At 48.2% G+C, this 24,753-nt stretch overlaps 1 protein-coding gene across 1 annotated transcript in view; it reads left to right on the top strand.

Annotated features, from left to right (window-relative positions):
• Nucleotides 1-24,753, top strand: part of ELFN1 (extracellular leucine rich repeat and fibronectin type III domain containing 1) — a 133,442-nt gene that overhangs the window by 52,318 nt on the left and 56,371 nt on the right. The window contains exon 2 of the mRNA XM_019542040.1: nucleotides 9,293-9,466. The gene's annotated coding sequence lies outside the window, so the exon portion shown is untranslated. The remainder of the gene's footprint in view (nucleotides 1-9,292; nucleotides 9,467-24,753) is intronic.

The raw sequence follows: 24,753 nt of genomic DNA, 5'->3' as shown, positions 1-24,753 counted from the left end.
GGACCTGCTTTCTGCCCAGCTCCCTGGTATTCCCCCATCACCCCAGGGGCTCCATGCTCGGAGGAGCTATGTATTGCACTGCACCCAGCTTTCGTACATTATGGATCCATCCATGAATAGGGCTGATTCCCCAAAGATGATGCAGTGGGATATAAATTAACACCCTTTGGAGATTTTGTACCCTGGGGACTTCTCTTAAGGGCAGCTGGAGTGAGTTCTGAGACAGCACAGTAGCCTAGTAGACACTGGGGAACACTTTGTCCTCAACATTGGCATCAACATTAATCCCACTACTAGATGCCAGTCTGCAGACTTTAGTCTGCTTTTTCCCTGCTCAGGCTTGCTCCACTGGCAAGATAGCTAAGCACATTGTGCAGGAGGAGGATATTCAGACTTGCCCGCAAGTTTCAGGTTAGCAGCATTTGTGGCCTTCTCCTCTTTACTCTCTGGGAATGGCTGAATGCTCAACTGGTGACCACCACCAGATCTCCAGAGAAGAAATCATGCAACCCAAAGGCCGACTTCTCACTAAAAACAAATTCCAGCGTGTGTGTTTGATAGCCAGGTTGGAAATTCAGAGTGTGGTGTGGCTTTTGTTTCATAAGTCCTCCAATCAGGGAGCAGAAACAGAACCACTTAGCTTATGTCTCTCATCAACGTGGCATGAATTTTGAATATGGAATATTTTCAATAAACTGTTAGGTTGATATTTGCACGTGGGGAAAAATCGCATATTATTTCTATTAACAAATAAATGTGAGAACTTTGCAATCTGTGTGCGAACATTTCATGTACACAAAACGAGGTGAAATCTGACAAGCAGATTATTCATTATGAGTCGTTCATTCAGCTCTAATTGCTAAGTTCGAACTACTGCTAGATAGACTGTGATGTCTTCGTAAGGTGAAGTTCAGAGAAGTGATGGTACAAATGACTCGGTATTAAGTCAGTCTGTTCTCTGAGTGCAGAAAGAATTTTTAGTCTAGTTTTGTGACCTTCCCTCCTCAAAAAAGATCATATTAACATATTTTTGGCATACTCATGCCCAAAATATAATGCACACCTTGGTTTTGAAAAGAAGAATGAGGGAAAAAAGATCTTTCCTTGCGGCAAATAACTGAGCAGCAAGAGCTAGAGCAGAGCCTGCTCATTGTTCTGCTTCCCTTGACCATAACTGGCAGAAACTGTTCTTACCATAGTTATCACATATAACACACACAGAAATTCCCAGCAGCTGCTTTTGGGGAGTTTCTTTGTGGGGAGAGCATGTTGTATGTAAGAAAATACGATACTTTCAGCTGATGTCATTAGGGAACTCAGACAGCCATTGGAGAATGAGCTGTACACTATTTTGACTTGTGCTTGCTTAACAGAATTGTTAAGTAAATTCCCTTTGCAAAATTGAGATCACGGGTTGTGTAGCACATACATCTCAGTTGCCTCTAAACCTCACCCAGATGAGATGTTTGCCAAGTCAGACTGGGTAGTGATGGCATCTGACCTGGAAAGAACCAAAGCTTACTTGCAGATCTCAGGTAGAGTTTGCAGGACTTCCCCTGTGACGTGGGTGGAGGGGGAGCTGAAAACTTTGCCTCTAAATGATGTCTGTTATGAAATCTTGCAGAGGAAGTCAATATGGATCTCCATCATATCACTTTTATGATCGTTCTCCAGAACGGAGTCCTTAAAATCTCTCCTTTTCAGCCTTTCACTCAACACTAGCTGTGGATAGCAGATTCATTCTTCCAAAGTCCCTTCCATGATTTTTTCTTCTGCCATCTACAGGACTCTAAACATTTACCTAAACACCGAACCAACATTCAAATACCTGCATGAAAACACCTCTCATAATGGCGGCACCTTAAAAACCCATTGTTCTTTCACTATTGTCCTCCTCTTTCTAGTTTAGATCTTAGGTTTCATGACTGACCTCCAAGTATCAATTGTTTTGCTGTGACACTTCTCAACCTTGTCTTTCTGATTGATTATTCAATTATGTTTTCCATTCTTCTGATGACTTACAGATTGCCAAGTAGATGCCCCTTGCATTTGCTCTGTAATATTAGGGCTTGGTTTCTCACAACTCAGTAGCATTTATTCTGTATCTCTGTTCTCCTTCCATCCCTCAGTTGTCTTTCTTACGTCTGCCTGTTTTCTCTGATGTCTGCGTTGGAAGGGGAAGGTGGGGGTCTTCTGTGAGTGCTGTCCACAGTTTGATCAGAGAGATGCTAATTAAATCCGAGTTTAAAATGCAGAGCTGTAGTCCAGTTTCCCTGAGAAATAGGGACGTGAATTTTGTGACCAAGCATAGTAAAATCAGACTATGTATCCCTTAATCAATGGTGCATTTGGCAGGCAGAACACTCTGGAAAAATTCCTTGCTCATATTGGTCAGAGAAATAGTGCCAAAATTATGTGAGGAACAGCTGTATTTAAACAGGCTCCTAGCTAGAGTGCTTCTGACATTGCTGGGGGTGAGGCCTAGTGCTCGTCCCAGATCCATCCATCTCTCTGTGCCTGTCTGAGGTTGTCCGTCTCTCTGATATTTGTTCGAGGCTTGTCCCAGCTCTGTCCATCACTCTGACATTTAATTAAGTGTCCTGTTTTCCTAAATCGTACACAGAGTGTGTGTTTTCTCTCTGAAATATATCCTAGGTCATGCCTGCATCGTGGCCACTGTTATTCTGTACGTCTTTATTCATTCTCTGGCACCCCAGATGGGAACGTTGCTTCGTAATGTAGGTAAATATGGAGACCCTGCCCAGAAATGCTTATAACTCAAGTTAAGAGAAGAACAACCAGAAGGGGAGGATGACACAGGGGAGGAGATGGGCAGATGGAGTCAGGGCAAAGACAGTAGGATCCTGTAGTCACTTAAGAGCATAATGTGAATGTAATATGTGTAACAGCCGGAGGAACTGGGAGCAGTCTGCAGAGCTGTGTTGACTGTTAATTTGGACTGCAACTCCCAGAAACACCTGATGAATCGGGATTGCCAGTGGGAACTGTCGTGGGTAAGAGTCACAGGGGTGAAATTCCTCTGTGTGTTGCTAATGCATCCACAGAACCACAAGTCACGTATCAGGGCACCATAACTGGGACATTTGAGACAGGTGTGGCTGTCCTGCAGAAGAACCCTGGATCAGAGAGGTTCATTGCTGTAAGATTACTGAGGTCAGACAAGAGCCAAAACCTTAGAGCGCCAGTTGATAACCTTCAGTGGAATGCAGGAAAATTGGAACATGAGTTCAAGTCAAGTCATCATGGCCTGGAGCCTGAGTAAGTGAGAGCAGTGCCAAAAGTCGTAGCAGAATATGCAGATGTACTCGGCCTTGGAGACCATGGCCTAGGGCATACAGACAGGCTTAACAAAGCACCAGATTAATACTGGCAACGCCACAGCTGTCAAACAGGGGCCTGGAAAAGTACCCATTTGTGGCACAGCTGGGGTCAAGCAGTGCTGTGACACCCTCTGGTGACTGCCCAACTCCTGCCACTTCACTTGGGCCCTTCCCTCTCACTGACCTGCCACACCTTGATGCTGTTTGAAGAAAAGAGTATGGGAGGCTCCCCAAGGCCTAGAAGGAACCTAGTCCAGTCACTCCCTGCTGGCATCTGGGGATGTCAAGTGCCTTAGGGGCTGTGTTCATGGCCTCTGACCTCCGTTACACCCATCCCCATGCCTTGCAGGTGTTACCAGTTACCATCACTGATTGTTTGGCCCTTCAGGCCTCAGAGTCCTCGTAGGAACCTTAGCCTTCCCAGCTTTGCCTCCTTTTATCTAGTCACCTTAGCCCCACTGTCAGGTGGCCTTGGCTTCTGAGCCAAGCCCCTGTTGGCCTTCACCACTTGTCATCCTGTGTCTTGTTCTGTATGTCATCCTGGAGCATTGGTTCATCTAATGAGATGGACTGGCAAGAGCCCGGCTCCTACTCGTGATCAATTTAGCTGGCCACTAAGTTGAGCCATGCACTGGTAAGACTGGTAATGTATACCAGTGCAGAACAGAAATTGGGGTATGAATGTGGTGTGTGTGTTTGTGTGTATTAAGCGCTTAATCATTAAATGCAGCATCTTGCCCTATCCTCCCTCATAAGATCTTGCTCTTCTCTCTCTCCGGTAAAGGATCGGCCCACATAGCCTGTAGCCTACTGCAGTTGTCCTTCCCAGGTTGTGGGCTCTGGCCCTTGTGGCCCCAACTCTTCCCTTCTGCCTTTGTTCCCAATCTTGTACAACTTGGCTCCTCTGGAACTCATTCCCCTGCTCCTGGAAGGACTTCCTGATGTGCCTCTCTGGCATACTGTGATCTTCTTCTTCTCCTGATAGTCACATTCAGTCAACTAGTTTAGTTATAACATAAAGATAAGCCATCTACCTAACCAAAACCTCCCCACTATAAGTGGACAAGCACCCTGAACAAAAAGGTGCACTGTCACTTTACCAAAGTACCCATATCCCCCCCGAGTAAACTAACATAAAGAGAAAGAGAGTTATCACTGTAACTCAAACTTCCCTGGCCTGGATGAATAAACATAAAGGAAAGACAAGCTATCACTGTCATGAAAGTCATTCCCTTCCTTGGGTAAATACCAGAGCCTTCCTACTCCGGAGTCCTCATCGCACTGCCCAGCAAATTCCAGTTCTGGTCCATGTACCCCAGCGCATTCTCCCTTCGAAGACCTCAGCTCCCCCAGCCAGGCCCCTGTCTCCTGGTCTGCCACCCTTATCCATCTCCAGGGTGTTGCCTTAGCAACATCAGGTGAATTGCAGGCTCCCACAAGTGTGTGTCCCTAGGGCTAGTGAGCTGCCTACTTCTCATCTGGTGCTACTTAAGTCTGGGGTCCTCACCCCTTGCCTCAGCCACTTGTCTACTTATGCAGCAGGCTTGGCTGCATGCCTCCCTTTCCAGTAACAGGGGCCTCTAGCTCCCTGTTACACCATTCATTTCCAGCAGGTGTTTGATCCTCAGCTGCAAGAGATGGAGGAAAGAAGCATCATCAGCCCCTCTGTCAGCCCATAGACTGCCCCTTTGGTTCTGGTGCAGAAGAAAGGGGAAGATGTGCGGGTCTGTGTAGATTATCATAGACTGAATGATGTTAATATTAAGGATGCCTACCCCTTATCTTGAAGTGAAGACATGCTGGACCTCCTGGCCAAAGCTCAGTGGTTCTCCACCTTCGATCCGGCTAGTGGGTACTGGCAGGTGGAAGTGCACCCAGAGGACAGAGCTAAGACAGCTTTCTCCACTAAGAAGGGACTTTCTGAGTTGAATGTTATGCCTTGGTGTATGTAATGCTCCTAGTACATTTCAGAGACTGATGGATATCACGTTAGCAGATTTGCAAGGGACATCCTGCCTGGTGTACCTGGATGATATCATTGTGATAAGCCAAACCTTTCAGGAGCACTTGCAGAAACTGAAAGTAGTATTTAAGAGGCTGAAGGAAGCCAATTGTACCTGCCAGATGTCAGCTTTTCTGCAGGGAAGTGAAGTTTTTGGAACATGTGATCTGCATGGAGGGGATAAGCCCAGATCCAGAGAAGGTGGAGGCTGTTAAGAACCAGCCAGTACCTTGAAATGTAAGAGAACTGTGCAACTTCTTGGGTCTAGCTTCCTATTATAGAAGATTTGTGGCAGATTTTGCTACCATTGCAAGCCCCTTACGTAAGCTGTCCAGTACGGCAAAGTTCATTTGGACCAGGGTATGTCACGATGCCTTTATAGCGCTAGCGCAGTAGTTAACGTCATCCCCTATCTTAGCATATCCAAACCCTAAGTTACCTTTCTTGTTGGACACTGATGCAACTGATGTTGACATCAGAGCTATTTTGTCGCAAGTTGAAAGAGGCCAGGAGAAGGTACTAGCCTGTGAAACCTGAGCCTTAAACAAAGCTGGGCACCAATGTGCAACTACAAGAAAGGAATTGCATGCTGTGGTGACCTTTACCAAGCATTTTTGATACTTTCTCCTTGGGAGATGCTTCACGTTAAAAACAGACCACTATTCTCTCCGGTAGCTACACAATTTCCAGCAACCTGAAGGACAGCTGGCTAGATGGCTAGAACAGATGGCTGAGTTTGACTACCAAATAGTGCGTCGCCCTGGGAGACAGCACCAGAGTGCTGATGCCTCGTCCCATAGGCCTCGCATAGTGGAAATTGGACGTAAAGCTGAAGCAGCAGGCATACAGCCACTGTCAGCAATAGAGACAGCCAGCGGTGAACCAGCCCCGAATACAGGGGAAGCCAGAAGCTTGGCAGATTGGTGTAAAGACACCGGGAAGATGCTGACATTGCAAAACTAATAAAGTAGAAGAAAATCGATAGTGAGGAGTTCCCTAAAGAAGGACAATGTCATCCGTGCCTGAAGGGGTATCAGGTAGTATGGCCTGAGCTAAGCATTAGGCAAGGAGTATTGATGTGAAAACTTCCATAATCTGTCCAAAGAGCCAAGCTTATTCCAACAGTGGTACTAGGAAAGGAAGTACCGACAATTTTGTAAGCACTATATGATTCCAGTACTGGGGGATCATTTGGGCATGGAGATCTCTCATAAGGTCCGATCTCGGTATTTCTGGTTGGGTTGGATAAAATCTATTAAGGACTGGTGCAGGTCATGTGAGGTGTGTGGTGCACAAAAAAGACTGAAGAGAAGTCCCAGGGCCCCCATGGTCTTCATCCAGGCTGGCCAACCCCTGGAACAGATAGCAATGCATATCCTGGGTCCCCTACCCATTACACCACATAGAAACAAGTATGTTTTAGTAGTGGCTGACTAGTTTTCCAAGTAGGCAGAGGCATACCCTTGCCCTGATCAGGAAGCTCAGACTGTGGCAAAAGTGTTTGTTGAGAAATTTGTGTGTTACCATCATGTACAATGATCCCTACACACTGACCAGGGAGAAATTTTAAATCTCAACTATTTCAACATATGTGTGACCTTCTGGAAATCAACAAAACTGCACCACACGGTATCACCCCCAATTTGATGGATTAGTGGAAAGATTCAAGCATACTCTGGTTGACTTGCTGTCCTCCCTGATGAAAGACAATCAGATGGAGTGGAATGAGATACTCCCTTATGTCATGATGGCCTACTGGAGCAGTGTGCAGTCATCTACAGGATATATAGCTTATATGGGGAGGGGTTGGGTGGGAGATTTGCCTACCTGTTGATGTTGTTTCTGGAGTAAATATATCAGAAGAATTTAACAATCCATCTGAATATGTTACAAAGATGGCAGGATATCTAGTTCATTTAGCCAAGCTGTTAAGAGACGTCAGACGGCTGGAGCCACACAAAGGCAAAAACAAAACTGCTATGACCTCAGGGTCACTGGTGTATGAAATGGGAGAGTTGGCGTGGGTACAGAACCAAACCAGGAGGGCAGGGTCAGTGCCAAAAGCTATGTAAAGAGTTCAGTGGCCCTTATGCAGTCATTAGGAAGTTGCCTGAGAGTATCTATACATGTGCTGTGGGGTGGAGGCGTGGGGCACTTTAATTAGACCAGCTCTGAGAGCCGCTCTAATTGCAGTGCCCACAGCATCATGTGTATTCGGTGTCCTGCTCTTCAAAATGGTGGCAGGGGCACTTTAACTAAAGCATGTTCAACGAGCTTTAGCTAAAGCGCCCCCACCACCATTTTGAAACGCGGAGACACTGAATACAGGTGATGTGGAGGCTGCTGGAGTGTGTTAATTAGCATGCTGCAGCAGACTTGATTAATTGAACCTGCTGGGACACAATTAGCACGTGTCGGAGCAGAGCTCCGTCACATGTATAGGTGCCCCGAGGCATTGTATGAGCTGGCAAGCAGGCCTGGTGGACAAACATCTGTAGTACACTATGATCAGAAGAAATCCTATGTGTGTTCACAGGACAGAGACCCTGGCCTGACAAAGGCGCTAGGGAAACGTGCTCGTCCACAGCCAAAATGTTGGCAGAGGTCTCAAGACAGAACCTTTACTAATACAGCCCCCCATAGAGCGCAGCCAGAGGGTGCTTCTGGACCAACGAACATAGGGTGGGATCTGCGGGCTCATGGAAATGATAATGAGGATGAATGAGCATCTGGGATAAGATCAGGGTTAGGTACAACAGGGGATACCCAAAACCTACCAGTGCCAGTGAGGGTCCACACCCCTGAATCCAGATGTTGACGAGAGTGAGTGCGGAGAGCTCCCTGGTTGCTTAGGGACTATAAGGTCTAACTTTAGTTGGATGTGGGGGCGCATGCAGTTAAAAAGGCGGGGGTAACATAATGTGAATATAATGTGTGTAGGCAGCAGGATGAACCAGGGGGCAGTCTGCAGGGTTGGGCTGACTGTTCGTTTGGACTGCAGCTCCCAGAAACCGCCAGGGGTGTTGGGACTGGGGTAAGAGAGAGCGGTGTGCAGGTAGAGCCGGGTCAGACCTGCACACTGGAGCTGGAGTCTCACTGGCTCAGTCAACCAGGGCTGTGGGCTGACGGAGCTGGGATCAGACTTGGGGGCAGCTGCAGGCTGCTGTTTGAGCGCTCTAGGGACTAAAGAGTTGTTTGGGGACACTCTGGAGGTGTGTGTTGGGGGGAAATTAAGGTGCTGAGTGTTTGTTACTGCCGTGTTGGTATTTGCTTGCCTTTGACCTGTTCCCGCCCTTTGGTCTGTTGGCTGTGACCCTAGCCCCTATGATTTTCTGTAGAGAAGTGGGAGCCCCCCCTTGCTTCTTGTGCCAGTTTCTGAGTCTGCAGGGTTGGCACAAGAAGCCAGTGTATGTATTTTAAGACTGTTTAAAATCTGCACAAGACTGGTTTTCAGACATACTGAGGACCCACCGCTCCAGTGTACATAGACCTGTGCCCCTATATCTAATTTAACAGTTACTATTAGTCCATTGATGACTAGTCCTTCGTCAGGTTACTGTTGATCTCTGTGAGCCCTAGACGCACCGTACTTGTTCAAGCCAGCCCGTCTCCTTCAGTCGCTATCCTTCATTTCTCCCATTGTTTTTACCTCTGTTCCACGTCCCCCCCTCTGCTCCCTCATTTCTGATATCTCCTTTGTACTTCCCCCTCTACAATGGCTGGTTTGTTTTTCCTGTTGATTTACCACCTCCAGCAGCTGATCTTATAGCTGATATGAGTCCCTTTTGTCCTATTTTGGTTCATGTCTGATGTCTTTCCCATTGTCTCTGATCCATTATATTCTCTCTCTCTGATGATTGATCCATTGTTTTCACCAACTTCTTTTTCTTTTCTTTTCTTTTTTTTTTACACCTCTGATGTATTTCCCTCTTTATATTTTTCCTTGCAGTTCAAACACTGGGCTTGGTGACCCATCCTCAAGGATCCCTAATGTTGCACCCACTGTGCCTGTCAGCAAAAAAAAAAGACTGAGTAGACAACCTTCATGACTTTAGTTGAAGAAAAATCCTTTGGACTGCAGCTTTCTGATGTCAGGAACCAGCAGCAAAGCACAGGCAGGAAGGTAAGAGGTGACCTTTTCAGTCAGACCCGAAGTGCGCAGGCAGGGGCGGAAGGGCTGGGGAAGACCAGGCAGTGGGGGAGGACTGCACAGGTGGGTCACGCCCGTCGCTGGTGGCGTCTGGGTACATGGACACAATGCGCGAGGGTGATCTCACAGCTTTGGATTCCCAAAAAAGTTCTGGGCCAGTGAATACCATGGCATGGATAAGGGCAGCGATCCAGAAAAGGGTCTCTCCCGTTGCTTTCTGAAAACTCACACAGCCTGGTATCAATCTGAAAAGGCCCCCATTCAGTGTGCAGTCCCACCGTGTACCTCATTCATCTCCATGAAGAAGCAATGCATGGATGAAACGGCTGGCTCTGCCCCCTTGTTGGAGTGCGCTGGGAGTAGGATACACCATAGCGAAATCTCCTACGTGGCAGTCGGTGTACTTGGCCACGTGTCTTGAGAACTTGTACAACCAGGGGAGCTATTTGTAGCCCGACCTAGTCTTCAGTCATAAGAAATGTTACACAAGGCAGTCCCAGCAGCGTGCCCTGGGCCACACCACCCTGTCGTCGCGCTGGCTGCATCTGGGCTTACCTCGAGAATCGTGTCTGTAAATGATTAGAGATGGGCCCGCACTGCCCAGTCCAGACATCCTGCAAATTCAAAATGTATTCAGAACCCCAACTCAGAACCGGATCTGCACTTTGCAAATGGATCACGTCTCTAACCGAGTTGGGAGAAAAAACCCGAGCTGCAAAGTGTTACTGTCTATGCTGAATTCAGAGAGGGAGCAGCGCTTTGCAGACCCTGCTGCGAGGAGCAGCTCGTTGAACAGAAGTAAACAAATACAACATTTGGCAAATGCTGCCTTTGTTATTTCTAAACCTCTTTGGTGTTTTGTTACATGTAAAGAAAAATCACAAGTGAAAAACTGGCAGTGTTCAGATGATATATTAAGGTATCCAGCCTTCCAAAATACTCGCTCAGATTTGCAGGTAGGTAGCTGCGTCTACCCTACAGTATGCATGTGAATTAGTAGCCAAGTATCCTTATTTGCTGAACAGGGAGAAGCTTGAAAATGGTTGAATCAAGCTGAATTCTTGAAAAATTCCTGTCTCCTCCCTCCCTCAACATAATATACGACCCGCTTGGCTATGCAGTAATCATGGGCACCTCTTGACTCCTGAATGATGACCCTTCCCTCTAAAACACAGCTTTGGAAGAGAGAACTGGGTGGGTTTCTTGTCTACAATGAATTTGCATTGTCCTGTTGAATGTTAAGGAATGCAGAGAGGCTTTCTTCCTTTTATTTTTCCCAAAGCAGAAATAGAGCATCGACTTTCATCCCGGCTTGCACAGAATTGTGTTTTACAAAGCAGAAAGAGAACATTAGGTTCACATCGCCAGTGTAATTTAGTTTTCTAAGACTAGAGTTTGCCATGTGTTTGCTGCTGAAATGACTAGCTACGTAGAGCTCCAGGAATTTTTCTTTCTCATCTTCACCTCGATCCCATTAAAAGAGTTTTCTCCCATCCATTGAGAGAGATAATTTTTGTATAAAGAGGTGCAGTCAAGCACTTTTTTTTTGGTACCATGCAACTTGGATTTTTTTTGCCCTGTTCTTATTCAAAATATGCTTTTTAAGAGGACAAAAGAGAACAGTTTAATGGAAACAAATTTCTGTAGGAAAAAGCCCAGCTGGATAAAAAAGATTATTTCTATTATTTCTGGGGGAGACAGGTGAATTTGAGTAAAATGGGTCTTAAAAAGTGAGCTTAAACTTCTCTTCAGCATGGTGCTGAGACTGAAAAGAATAACAACATCAGGGATAAACTTTGCTCAGAGCCCCCATTTCCAGTGCAATCAGGTTTATGGCAACTACTTTATTTCCCTGACTATCATGCCTCCACTTTTTCCCTCTCTCCTTTTTTTTAAAGAGATTTAGTGCTGGTGAGAGGTATTTATTTATCAGCCTTTGAGACAGGCAATACAGACGGCGGTCCACGGGTCAGGAGGAGACTGACAAATAGCAGTCTCGAAGCACACAAGCAGGTGTGGAGGCCAGATGGAAGGCAGACAGGGAGAGATGGGCAAAACCTTGCACCGGGGTAAAATTTGCAGAAGCATCTGAGTGATATAGGGGCTATGCTGCTTCCCTGCCTAGCATGCTGCCGGGAAACCCCTCTTTCCTCCCCCTGTGCCTGCCCTACACACCCCAGACTGAGGCACTGTAGCCACTTTAAAGCACCCTGAGCATGCACCTACTGTCTCTGCCTCGAGGGTGCTTATGGGGTCCACACTTTGCTCAAGGGTATACATTGCTGTACCTCTGGGATTTAGCGTGTGCCAAGCAGGGGCAAGATGACTGTGCGTGCTTCATGGCAGTGCTTCTGGGCTTTGAAAATGCCTAGGATCTCCTCTAGGATCAAAACCATCGCTGAGCCAGCAGAGGTTGTGTGCGCAAGCAGCACAAGTGCTACCCCAAGTCACGAACAAAGCATGAGGCAGGATTGACTGGCAGGTGCAGTTTGGGGCTTGCTGGACACAGACCCAGAGGCCGACAATGATTTACAAACATCAGTGTTAATGCAACAGCCTTGGGACCAGAAGGACAAACAGCAGGTCTCTTATCTGGGGCTGTAAGCCCTGCCTCTTGAGAATACTTACCCATATATCAGAGACTCCCCATTGAGGCTTTATAGCAAATGTTGGGTTATCTAGGGTGCAAACTGGGACCTGCAGCCAGCAAAGGATAAGAACTTGGGGCTGCCCCAAAACAAGAGAATATACGTTTGTCTGGATAGTGGTGATGCTCAGTAATTTCAGATCAGGCTCTTTGGACACAGCAAGCAAGAGGGCTTTTGCTCACTGCAGAGTGTCTAATTATGATTAATAGCCATCTTGTCTCACTGTCTTCCACTTTCCTCTTCTCCAGCCTCTTCAGTTTTGGCTGTAAGCAAAGCCGGGTCAAATGCTGCAAATCCAGATCTTCCTTCCAATAACCTCCCACCTGTTTTTTTATGGCACTTGCATTCTGTTTTATTGACTTCCAATGGGCAAATGCACAAGTGAGTTTGCAGTCACAAGATTGTTGGCAGAAAGGGAAAGAACTGCACATATTTGTACAAATAAGTATTTGTATACTAGTTAGCATTAGTGCAGCCGCCTCAAAGGACTTAATGGCGTAAGGACCCAAAACAATAGCACATGACCTTGCTAACCAGTTGCATGGCATAGACAGGTGAATTCTGCATAGTGAATGTCTAAGATGGCAATTTTTTGGCAGGTGTCAGGAGGGGGGTAACCCCAAGACTGACATATGTTTGTATGAACATTTTGCCAATTGATTTCAAACAACCTAACAGATGAGTCAAAGTCTAAGCCTGCTCTGGGCAATTCAGAACATTCATCAATTAAATTGTTTGCTGTGAACAGTTTGGCCCTATCTAGCTCCAGGATTTCAGCCTTGTTAATTCCCTGGCAGAGGGCACAGGCACCACGTCCATGAACTTTCACTGCCAACTTCTTCCCCTGCTAAGCATTTTCCAGGCTATCAACACTGCAAAACCTGCCAGTCGCCTAGACTCTGGCCTTTTCAGTGCAAGCCATTCATTTAAACCTAAGGATCTGTAAATGACTCCATCTGCTAAGTGAGAGAAAGATTATCACAAGAGTTATAGTGGCGCCCTTGAGTTGTAACCTCTTTATATGAAGGGTTGGAAGAAAGGGGGATTGTGAATGGCTGACAGTGGTTTTAGACCACCCATTATTTTGGGTGGCCTATTTTTATTTTCATTAGCTAAATATAAACTTGGCTAAAAGCTGTTGGCCTCTACCAGCTGCTCAGTAACCTGTGGTGTGAAACAATAGTGGTCTCCTTCTTGGTGTCGACTGCTACCACCTCTAGCTGAGCTCCCTGTTGCCTCAGCAGGGAGGCCACGGATACTAAAGATCTTTCTCCCCTCTCGCAGTGCTCCCTTTGGTAAAGAAGCACATTGTGAGATAGGAGGAGGGTATGTGGAACCATGGCTTACGTTGCACCTTTTCTGTAGCCCCATCACCAGGGCTGTAGACCTGGCGCTTCCTCAGTTCAGATTTATACTGTTTCATTTCTCTAGTCTAGTCCAGAGATGGCAAATTCGTCTGGCTTCAGGGGCTAGATGAGTGTCCTGGTGCTGGTTTGCAGGCTAGACTGAGACTCTGGAGTGTCTGTGGCACCGGATCCAGCACACATGCTACAGGCAGCACACACCAGACCTCAGGGCCAGCATGGGCACCACATTCCCCACGACATGCGGGTTGGATCCAGAACCGCAGGCAACACAAGGGGTTGGTCTGGGATGCCACATGCAGCCTATGCCCTGGACCCCCTGTACCATGTCTAGTTCTGGGTCCAATCCATGCACTTGCTGGGCATACAGCTCTTGGGCTGACATGGCATGTGCACTGCCCACAGCCCATGGCCTGGACCTGGTCCATGGGTCATATCTTTGACACCCCTTATCTAGTCTGTCTGTTGTCTGAATCACAGGGTTTGAAGGGACATTATAGGTCTTCTAGTCTAGCCCTTGAACAGAGGCAGGATTTATCATTTCTAAACCATTGCCAAGACAGTCCTAGCCAGCCTCTTCTTGAAAACCTTCCAGTGAAGAAAACTCTACATTTCATTCATTCATTCATGCTTTGTTCTTGTATAGCAACTTTCACCCACAGATCTCAAATCTCTTCCCAAGCATGGTAAATTTGAATGCAGAGATAAGGAAACTGAGCTACACATAAAGCAAATAGCAGTAATTCCAGAGGCAGCATCAGTTAGGGTCACTGTGCTGGAGCACATCTGGCCTTGCTGGTGGCCCATATTCATTCTGCTACAATGGTATACTCTGTCCTGTGCTAGGGCCCTGCCACACCTTCAGATTAAAGCTAGATAGAAACCAGCTATAAAGTTGTTACAGATTTTCAAGCACTAACTTTGTACCTGGTTGGCCCTTTTTAGCTAGGTTTTCTTTTCTGTAGCTTCAGTAAGTCTGTGATTAGACTTGCAGGCACAAGCCAGTAGGGCACTTTTCTGCCATAGTGGTAGCTTTAGGCAGAAGAGCCCTCACCATTATAGAGCAGCATGGCTTGAGCCTCCAGCCCACACACGCGCCATAATCTGCTGTCAGGTACCCTGTCCTGTCTAACTCAGATCTGGGCAACCTGGCCTCTAGCTAGGAGCCTGTGACCAGAGAGGCGAGGTGGGCTGAGTTCTTGAGGGGAGCACATTGCGGCGGGGCTCAGTGTGAGCATGTGTTGTTGTAACTAGTTGGTGTAAATAGTTTCACAAGTAGGACATCAAAATAGTTGGGATTGGGGTTGGGATTGGGGTTGGGGTTGGGGCTGGGGCTGGGGCTGATCCTGCTTTGAGCAGGGGGTTGGACTAGATGTGACCTCCTGAGGTCCCTTCCAGCCCTCATCTTCTGTGATTCTGTGCTCTTTTTACCTGAAGGGGAGATAGCAGTCTGGGCCTGCAGAGACTGCTGCCTGATTGCTTCCCCGTGATACTGGCTTTACTTGGGTGGGTGAGTGTTATCTGTGGGTTAATACTGAAGTGTTGTAACAGTGCAGTTTCAGGGGTGCCTGGCTCTGCCTGAGGACAATTGCCTGAGGAGGAGATGCTGCAAAGCCAGATCTTCCTTCCAATAACCTCCCACCTGTTTTTTATGGCACTTGCACTCTGTTTTATTGACTTCCAATGGGCTCTGAGAGCTGGAGGGAGAGAAAAGAATAGAATCATGGAAAATTAGGGCTGGAAGGGATCTCAGGAGGTCACATCTAGTCCAAACCCTGCTCAGAGCAGGACCAGCCCCAACTAGATCATCCCAGCCCCAACTAGATCATCCCGGCCAAAGCTTTGCCTAGCCAGGTCTTGAAAACCTTCAAGGATGGAGCTTTCCCCACCTCTCTGGGTAACCTGTTCCAGTGTTTTACTACCCTCCTAGTGAGAAAAATTCCTCCTAATATCAAACCTAAACTTCCCTTGCTGCAACTGGAGACCATTGCTTCTTGTTCTGTTATATGGCAACACTGAGAACAGTCCAGCTCCATCCTCTTTCAAACCCCGCTTTAGGTAGTTGAAGGCTGCTATTAAATCCCACCTCAGTCTTCTCTTCTCTAGACTGAATATAGACCAGTCCCAGGAAGGACAGAGGGAGCTGCACTGGCACAATAAAGACGGTTTGTTTGGAGGTGAGCAGGTCTGCTGTGCTGTTTGAGATGTTGGCTCTCTGACCCCATCCTTGACGAGGAAAACACCCCCCTTCTGAGAGCCGACCAAAAGGAAGGAGCTCTCCAAGGTGGGGTGCTACAGATTGCTAGGGAAGCCAGGGCCAAGGACAGCCAGGGTCTTAAAGCCAAAGGCTTGCCTCTATAGAAGCCACTCCAGGGCTGGTTTCAAGGGGTCCTTTGGGATAGGGACTGCTTCTTGGGGAGTGCTGAGGCAGAGCTGTCCTTGAAAGGTTCATGATCTGTGACCGAGCCATTACTTGATGTCACGTGGGAAGCTGAAACCTCCCACGATGCATACAGGCAAGTATGCAAATGTTGCATATGGCAGTGGAGGGCAACTCCTTCTGGATGCCCTTAGTGAGCCAGCTTATAGCTTGAAGCTCTGAGTACTCCTGTCTTTGTCTGCATGACAGCAACTGCACGTAGGCCTTAAAGTCACCTCTCCCTTTTCAAAATCGACGTGCTGGCCTGGACTTGCCTGACCTGCCATGCAAGCAAAGGCCACAGGCTGCTAGTGGTAGTATGACTGCAGTGGTGTCTGGAGGCCCAGTCTCTGGACTCTGGAGAGCCCAGTCCTGTCCCCAAGCTGTCCAGACTGTGTGTTTAGGGAGCAGATATTTGAAGTGAGGCATGTGCAGGATGGGGAGCCTTTGAGTGCAGTACCCACAATCCATCCTGACACACGGATCCTGCAAATGAGTTTGGTGGAGGAGCTCTGTCCTCTCTGTTTCTGCTATATAATGATCATACCAAAGCTAACCACTCAAGAAGGCTCAGCTGCTGGCTGAGATCCTGGCAGCTAAAGTGCCTCTAAAACAAAAGGCAAGGACTAAATGCTGTCAAGTAAAACTCAGAGTGAAGCATTTGGCTGATGGGATTATGCTGCAACACCTACCTGGCCATGGTGCAAGATGCAGAAGAGCTCATGCCCACTCGTAGCCCCTCAGCGAGATGGCGAGTTCATAGCACGGCGATGCAGAAAGGAGCCGGCCCCGCCGCAGCTCATCCTCACACCCCAAGCCTTCAGCTCATTAGTTCTTCACAATGCAAATTAGCCACCAGCTCACCTTTCCTTGTCTCCTTCATCCCCGTCCTCGGTGTTTCTCAGCCATTGACATTAACACTGAGACACTGGCACCAGCTTTGAATGGATTTTAATAACCCCATGCAGGCCTACATTAACAAACCAGTGTGAAATGTGGGATGAAAATGAACCTCATGGAAACCTGCCTGTTAACGTGTCTCCTTCAGCCTGGCTGGCTGGTCAAGGGCTATATAGGGTAGCGGGGAAGCTCTACCCTAAAACCCCGTTAGACCCACTGTTGAGTGCTGCCTTACTGAGTTTAACATCCAGTTTGTGGACGCAGGGCCAATGGTGACTCAGGGCCAGGCTCACTTGAGGGACTGAAATGGTTTCTGCCAGTGTAGATCCTGGCACAGGGCCCTGGTGGCAGGGAGCCTGTTGGAGCGGGGCTGCCATGGCACTGAGCTGCTGCAACCATCCTGCCACCAAAGGGTCCCTACGGCGCCAGCGAGGTCCACAAAGTGAGGGGCATTGGCCGGGCGACAGGGCTGGATTGATTCAGCTAACCTCTGCCAGCTGGGGCTGCTTATGAGCCTGCATACGCTGCAGCAACCTAGAGGGTAGGATATTTTTCCCTGTGGCGCAGGGACTGTGGTGGTCCAGAGGGACAGAGCTTGCACTCCTCTACCAGTGAGCAGATCTGGCCTGGAGCCTTAGAAGCGGGAGAGAGCTCGCTGTATATTTGTGTTTGATGGTTCCTATCAAATAAAGGCCCTGGTTTAATACAGCCCCGTGTAGCCAGTATTAAAATTAGATATTGTGTAACCCAGCTGTGACATGAGGATAGTATATAAAATGTAACAGAAAGATTCAAAAGTGTCCCCAGGCAAGAGAGGAGAATTACTGATGTATTTACAGCCCCGCGCTGCACCTGAACCATAGCGCAGCTCAGGAACTGAAGATGCTGAAACCCCTTCTGAGACTGCGCCTGCATGGAAGGACCGAACAGGTCCCTGGCCGAGGTCCCGGTCCTATTAGCCATCCTGGGGGGCGTTGCCTTGGTTTATTGATACGGATGGGCCTAAGTTGCCAGATCAGACATCTGGCAGCCGTCCTGGACTCCACCTTGAAGCCTGGGTTTGGAGGGAACAGGGATTCTTGTTTTGAAGGAAGCGCTTGCATCTCAGCTCCTTCAGCCTCAGGCGTTTCAGACACTGCCCTCTTCCTCCCACTCTGAGAAGGAGTGCCACAGATTCACCCTTTGTTTCAGGCGCTGCATCTAAAGAGCGAGTGTTCATTTCTGAGCACTTGAGGCTGCTCCAGGTTGCGCTCAGGTCTGAGCCAGCCCCCAGCTGTAGGTCACTTGTACTTGCTTGCACTAAAGGCTACTTGGCCAGCCCAGCAGAGCCAGCCCCTGGCTACACTGCCCCCCACGTCTAAGCACTGTTAGGGGCAAGGCAACGATGATTTCCAGTTGTCATTCCAGTCCATATTTTGGCTTATAGTTTCATGAGCATCTAGTGGATTAAATATCCAACCTGAGACACCTAAAATGCTGTCTCTGAAAATCAAGACCCCCCCACCCAAAGGTGCCTCAGGTTGGGCACCCAAAAAGCCGGGGCCCAAACTCATGACACGCTGTTGAAAATTACAGCTCAAGTAGGAGACAAGATGTGCGCTACTGATGAAGTAGCATTTATGAGGCACATTTACACTAAGTACATGCAAAATAGCTTGATTCATGGAAAACATCTTCCGTTAAGCTCATTTGTACATAAAATACTAACAGATTGAGATTATGAGTATAATGATTATTATTATTATTATTGGCAGTTTGCTTTTAAATGACATCGTTTTCCCCACACTCTCTTCCCTCTTTGGGTGAAGCTAATAAGCCTTAATAAAGAAGTCAGCCTTCATCACAGTTCCTCCTTCTCTTATACCCTTTGTATCTCATTGCTTCATTATTTCCACCTGCCTCCTTACTTCCCTTGCTGTCCTCCTTCCTTACAGTCAGAGAGATTTTCAAACTTGCTCTGGGAGTTTCGTGCCCAGAAGAGCTTTAAAAATTCGACCCATCTTCTCAGAAAAGCAAGGCCTGGTCAACACTTGGGTGGGAGGCTGCCAAGAGAAACTCAGGCAGTACAGGAAGCAGGAGCAGTGGGAGCAGCTCTTCTCCTCTGAGTCAGGACTGAACTAATGTTCCAGCTTTGGCTTCTGGAGCGATGCGCTGCCGTAAGTGCTCTTTTGGATGACACAGAAGATCTAGGAGATCCGTATCAATTGTAGCTGTTACAATAACTGACAATTTGTGCAAGAATAGCAGTATTAACCTCAGGGTTGGCCACACTGCAACTTGAGTAATTAGTAATTGCTTCTCTTGTCATCTTGTTTTTGCCCGTTTTAATTGGACATAGCATTCTTCCTTGCTTCCTGACCTACGCCAGGCCGTGTGGCTGTGCACCGTTCAACAGTGGCTCAGTCCCACTTGGAGGTGGCCGCGTTTCCGTGGGCCGTGGGCGCTCGTTCAGCCTGTGGAGTGAAGACTAGTACAAGGATGATCTTTCTGGCAAGCTTTGCATTACCATGGCGCGCATTTTGATACCCAATTCTGATTCATTTTTGTGACATGTCCTTTATGCAGTGGCTTTGAAGTGCTCTGCCTTCTCACTGCGTGGGCATTGAGGGTGGCTGGGTCGGTCTGTCAAGTGCCAGGCACACAAGGGTTTTCAAAAACTATACAGGTGGTGGTAATTAGCCTATTCCCTTCACCAAGTCCAAGAATACCTGTAATACCGTGGTACTGCTAATTAGCTCTGCCCATGTAGATGAAGTAAAGCAAACTACTGTGGGATCCTTTGGGAGATGGGGATTATATGAAGCTAAGGAGTGATTATTTTCTCTTTTTTAATTTGTGGTTCGATGTTCCCTTCCTCACAGGAAATCACCTCACGGTACTAACTCAATCTGTAAGAGACGGGGAGAGCAAGAAACCCAAGGCTTTGCAGCCTCCGTATGGAGGAGAGGCGGGTGGATGGGGCAGGCGTCTTCTCCAGTCTCTGCTTTCAAGTCAAGGCCCTGTGTTCTGCGCTGTTAACTGACCGCTGACTAGCATTGCTCCCCTTTGGTGTCCCCCCGCCCCCACCACACGCATGGGTTGGGTATGGAGCAGATTCATTTCTCCCCAGTGAAAGTGGATTTCTGTCTGTCCACAAAGTACTCGGAGCCCAGGTGTGCAAATGCAAGCAGTGCCGCATGGATAAGCTGAGAGGTGATGGGGGAGCTAAGGGTACACTGATTACTTCGAGTTTGGACCGCTGGATGCTAAGGGTGAGGGGCTGGCACTCCTGGTGCTGCTGCCTGGCTCTCTGCTGATCAGAAGTATTTGCAAGTTGAGATTCCTACCCTGAACTGGAGGTAGAAACAGGTGAGGCAGGAGCGCTCTCTCTCTCATTTCTGCCAGTGCCATCGTGCATGTCAGCCAGCAGGTGGTGTGCCACGGAGGCTGCCGAGCGTGCAGCCCTCCAGGCCCTCGGGGCACTCCGCACGCTCCCGATGCACACGCTCGCCTTCCATACGAGATGTCGAAAGCGAGGTCATTATTTTGCCACCTGAGGGAACACCCGTCCAGTGTAGAAAACTCATCAAGACAGCACCATAAAGGTTAGGATCTGTTCTTCAGCCAGGGTCTTTGCTCTTTTCCTGTACAGCAACGAGAACAGAGAGGGGTGCGCTCGGAGAGAGGGACTGGAGTCCCAGCAGCAGGTCGGGTGCTCATGCCTCATTAATCCTCCACTGTCAGTAATGGCTGTTGCATTGTATCTATCAGGGTGTTCCTGTATCATTCATGTCTCTTTGGAAGCCAATGCGGCAGCAGTCTCGGAGTGGCTGAAAGTCAGTCCTGCAGAGAATAACAGAGGCAGTAATGAGAGAAGGAAACCTGTCAGGGAAGGGGACGCGTGGTGTAGGAGCATGGCGCTGACACTTTCCCAGTGACCCTTCTCTGCTTTCCGCAGCACTGCATCACGGTGTCAGATTCAATCCAGCCAGCCCCTGTGGATACATGGGGGGCAATTTCACATCATTTAGATGCAACATCCTCTAAATGTCTCACATGAAGCTTTTATTTGAATGTCAGCCAAATTAAGAGTGAGTTATGCAGTCAGGCATGTGTGAAGAATTGTCACAGCTCTCAGTGCAGACAGAAAATCCCACTCATGTCCACCCACCAGCTCTCTGCTGAGCTCTCCTGTTCCTCTGCAGGCAGGAAGGGAACTGCCTAGAATATACCTGCCTGCACTGGACCGGACTGGGCTGGTCATCAGGAACGGCAAGTGAAATGTAACTCATTGCACTCACGTTCAACAGCCTCTCCTGCAGCTAATCCAGCTTGTGTAGTTCTGCCACACAGACCCCGCGTGCGTGTGTGTGCGTGTGTGTGTATGTTTCTTGCACCCCAAGAAAGCAGCACTGTAATAAATCCTGGTTTTGTTTCCCCATCTCTGCAATTCGGAGGAAACGTGTCTCCTGATAACCACTCCCCTCTGACAAAACAGAATCATGCTTGGGATTTTATAGAGCCTGTCAGTCTCCAGGTCTATCAGAGCGCTTTACATAGCAGTGACTCAGATACAGGTGTTGGTGGAGAAATTGTGCAGATAGATGCAGCAGCTGGCTTGCGCTTAGTCGTGCTGTGTGCATAACCTTGGCTCGCTGAACTCACTCTGCCTGAATGGCACCAGCCCACAGAATTCCAGCTCGTGATTCATACATCAAGCCCATAACGTCTGGATTTCTTCGAGCCTATCTCTTGGCATGCCATTGAGGATTGAATTTGTTTCGTCTGATTTGGAGTGCCAGCGAGGAGAGCAGGGATGGGGATGCTTAATGAGAGGGTGCTCAGTTCACCTTGCAATCAGCCGTCAAGGATCCATCGACTGGCAACAGCTTCTGATCCCTGCTGTGCAGTCTGGATTCAGACTGGGGAGCACTTAGACAATAAGGGGATTAGATTTGTTTTAAAAACTAGGCCAGTTGGGCATACCTGAAGTTCACTTCCCCACCGTATTTGAAAGGGGGTGTCACACCTAAAACCTTCTGGTGCAAATAATTCTGCTTGTGCTTGTTTGTACGTGCAGTTTTAAGACCTGTAGAGGTCCAAGTGCCTGACCATGCTCACAAATCTTATACCTGTAAGACCCTGAATTGCACAAAGTTCTTAATTTATCTTGCAGCTATATTTTTGGCACCTGCAAATTAATACCGGTCCAGGTTGGTGGGCACAAGGGGCTGCATTTTCTAATGCACAGATGTGAGTCTGAAGGGATGGTGCAGTGAGGTCGCCATCAGTTTGACACATGCTACCAAATGCACCTGTAGTTATCTGCAGGTCCTGGAATACAGGTGTATAATTCCCACCTGCTTCATAGAAACCATCCCTAAGTGACCCAATGTGCTCTGGCAACATTGTGAGAGTAAAATATGAGGTCTAGTAAAGGTCAGGCTGCAAAGCAGGCCTGTATCTCATTACCAGTCCCCTGAGACATTTACTTCATGATCAAATAAAATCTAAGAGTGTTGGATCCAGAATCCAAGGCACAGTAACCTTTAATTATAAGAATGGGATTGCGAACTAAAATATCAGAATCTAGCCTTGTAGCCAAGTGTATTTGGAGCTTAATATTACAGGGTTTACCGCCGTGGAATCAAGTGGGAATTCTCTCTCTTTTTTTTTTCCTCGGCTCCTACACAGGCGAAGCTGCTATTAACTTCCCTCCATAAGGTCATTGTGATTTGACCCCTCATTCTAAGGGTCCGGAGCTAAACAGCTGGCACATAGGACTCAAGGACCCAGCCTCTGCCAGTGGAAGTAAAGCAGTGCCGTGACATAGCCGAAAGCTTTTCTGCTGAAATTGCACTGAAAGCTCTTCTGTCTTTTCAATTCCTGACACTTGTTTTGACAAAAAGTCAAAGGTCGTCTTCGAGGGGCTTTGTTTTGCTGCCATTCAAAGGAAACAGCAGCTTGGATTGTAATTGGCACTGAATTTCCTGACAAGTACCCGGGGCAGCGCTTAACACGGATACCAAGGAAGACAGGCCTAGAGAGCAGGAGACAAGGGAGGAGGTGCTGTTTGAAGGGTTTGCAGTGTGCCCGTTGGGTGCTTGCCACCCATCTTCGGGTCTTCAGAGGCATCCTCAGTGCAGCGATCCTGGGGGGCAGCCGAGTAGGGCTCGGTTTCTGATGGTTGCGGCAACCAGCGCAGCTCTCCTTTCTGCTCTGCCTTCTCATTAGCTGTGCTCAGAATCCAGTAGGACCAAATATTGAGTCGTTTGTGCTTGAGAGCACAGCGTGGTAATAACAAAAGTTGTTTTCTTCCCCTCTGCGTTTTCGACTGATAACAGTACATCCCATCTTCACACCTCCTTCCTTTCCCCAGCTGCCCACTAGGCCAGAGCAGATTTAAACTGTAGATGCGTCGTACTGTTGGACTGGAGTCAGGGACATGAGAGCGCTCCGCGCAGCAACACGTCACTCTGAGGCCAGCGTGCATGGCGTCTTCCTCTCTCTGCCCAGCCCTCGGAGGATGAGTCTGGCACCTGGCACCGCACGGATGAAATGCCAGGCTCTCCTGCTCACGTGGCAGCAGCTCGGGCGTCTATCTCTAGAAGTCTCCCATTCAGTCCCCAGTGCATCAGCCAAGGTGGCAGCCAGCAGAATTGCACAGTTGGATGTGGACACAGGCAGAAGATTTCAGACCCTCCCTCCCTGCTTAATGAGGGGGAGAAATGTGAAGGAAACCCACTTTGTTCCCACAGCTGCCTTCTGCCCTGACGGGAGCCTAGGTATGGCCAGGATTTCAAATAACATCTTAGAAATCATTCAGATCGTCAGCTTCCTTCTTCCCCATCGGCACCTCATTCTGGAAGAAGTACTGCTCGCTGAATGAAGACTCTTGGCAATTTAACGACCTGTCTCAAAAGTGCATGCATGTTTCCACGCACACAGCTTTTGACTTGGAGGTCTTTCTTGTCTCGCCACTGCCCTCCCCTCCCCATGCACATACCCCACTTGCCAAGTCCAGCTTCAGAGGCAACAGCCCCTGACCATGAGGAATGAACCTCACCAGCCCATTAGGCTTCTCCACGACGGAGGGCCTCGCACAACTGCCATTCGCCCCAGTGTAAACTGAGGGGACTGAACTGAACCCAGTGGCGCTCCACTGGTCTCAAACGAACATAAATGAGGTCAAAGCCAGGCCCACCGTCTTGAAGCTTGTGGCCTCCAGTTGAGTCAAGCATCTCAAAGGGCAGCGCAAGAGGAGAATACTTTCTGTATTTTCTCCCATACAACGTGCCTCTCCCCCAAATAGGATACGCACCTGTTTTCTTGGAAGGCAGAAGGCAGGTACAAGATCTTTCCCTGAAAATACTGACAAATAGCAATAGCAAAGGAGCAGCAGCTCGGCAGCCCAGGGAGGTCATTGTGCTGCTTCTTATGAAGCGCATGCAGCCTTCCTTTTGCTTTTCCCCCAGCAGAGGCATACGCTGCAGAAATTTATATTACTGTATTTTCTCACTTACAACGCACACCCCAGTTTCCATCAGCTGATTTTTGGGGAGAGGAGCATGTTATATGTGAGGAAATACAGTAGGGTCCTGGGTGGGTACACTCTTGGTCCTGCTTTCCCTTGCCTTTTACTCCTCTGTTTTCTTTTGTCTGTTCTCCCTGTTCTGGTCTCCGGTTGAGTCTGTGCACCTCAGGAAAGGGAGGCTGTCCTGAGCACAGCACAGTGCAGAGCCCGGCGCAGCAGTGACACATGCCTGTCAGGAAAGGAGGAACAGTATCCCAAAAAGAAAGTGAGGTTTTGATGGGGTGAGCCTCTACGACCCCCACCAGCTCCCGTAAGCAAAGTGAGCAAGGGAGGGACTATGAGACATCATCCAAGTGGCAATGATATGAGCTTTTCACATCTCACTGAAGCATTTCCAGAGACAAATGCTGGCATGA

This window comes from Crocodylus porosus, unplaced genomic scaffold (genome assembly GCF_001723895.1).
Source record: "Crocodylus porosus isolate Cpor-Errol unplaced genomic scaffold, CroPor_comp1, whole genome shotgun sequence".
Taxonomy (NCBI): domain Eukaryota; kingdom Metazoa; phylum Chordata; order Crocodylia; family Crocodylidae; genus Crocodylus; species Crocodylus porosus.
The sequence above is the reverse complement of the archived record's forward strand: the minus strand, read 5'-3'. Positions and strand labels throughout refer to the sequence as shown.